We start from the raw sequence: 827 nt of genomic DNA, 5'->3' as shown, positions 1-827 counted from the left end.
TAGCTCAATGCTTCCAGAATGCACCAATTTTTAACATATTTTTCTTTGGGGGAGGTTCCCCGAACCCCCCCCCTAAGTGGAACAACATGGCTTAGACCATTCGCATAAGCTGATCTTCGGACCGTTTTATAGAAGTGCCCTTTATATTCTTACTGGCCCCCGCCCCTTTTTCAAAAAGCGATCCGCACCATGTTACATAGTAGCGTCATACTATTTTGGAGGTAGTCTAAATGTATGGGTGTTATGATGTATAAACTGCTTATACAATTTTACCATCATATTCTCAGTTAGAACACCGTCAAAATTGTTCGCACATGTGATGTAACTCCAACTATGTAATATTAATAAAACCATGTTGTGGTGGATCGGGATATGAGCTGTAGAGGGTGATTGGAGGCCATCCTGAACGCACAACAAAATAATTCCTATTCTTAACATAATATTTCTCAAAAAATTCCTATATATTCCTCCTATTTGTATTCAAACATCTGAAATCCTATTTTCACTGTTTTTATGAGCGACACTGTGGTCACATTGAACACTTGTAAACGTGTGCGCGCATATGTGGTGAAGTATATACAGATCGCACACGCGCGGCGCGACGTGTGTGTGTTGGTGTGTGTGCGGTTGCGTGCGTGCGTGACGTGTGGTGTGTCTAGTGATTGCTGCAGTGCGTGTGATGCGTGCATGTGCGTCATGTGTGTGCAAGATTTTCTACTCAACTGACACAGTTTGGGACGTACTCATGTTGCGTCTCTCCTCATGTGTCTCGCGTAGCGCTTAGGCTTGGTGTATCGGTGTAATCCGGTGTATCCGGTTGTATACGA

The sequence above is a fragment of the Priapulus caudatus genome, unplaced genomic scaffold, assembly GCF_000485595.1.
Source record: "Priapulus caudatus unplaced genomic scaffold, Priapulus_caudatus-5.0.1 Scaffold37, whole genome shotgun sequence".
In the NCBI taxonomy this organism is placed as follows: domain Eukaryota; kingdom Metazoa; phylum Priapulida; class Priapulimorpha; order Priapulimorphida; family Priapulidae; genus Priapulus; species Priapulus caudatus.
This window is presented reverse-complemented; position numbering follows the sequence as displayed.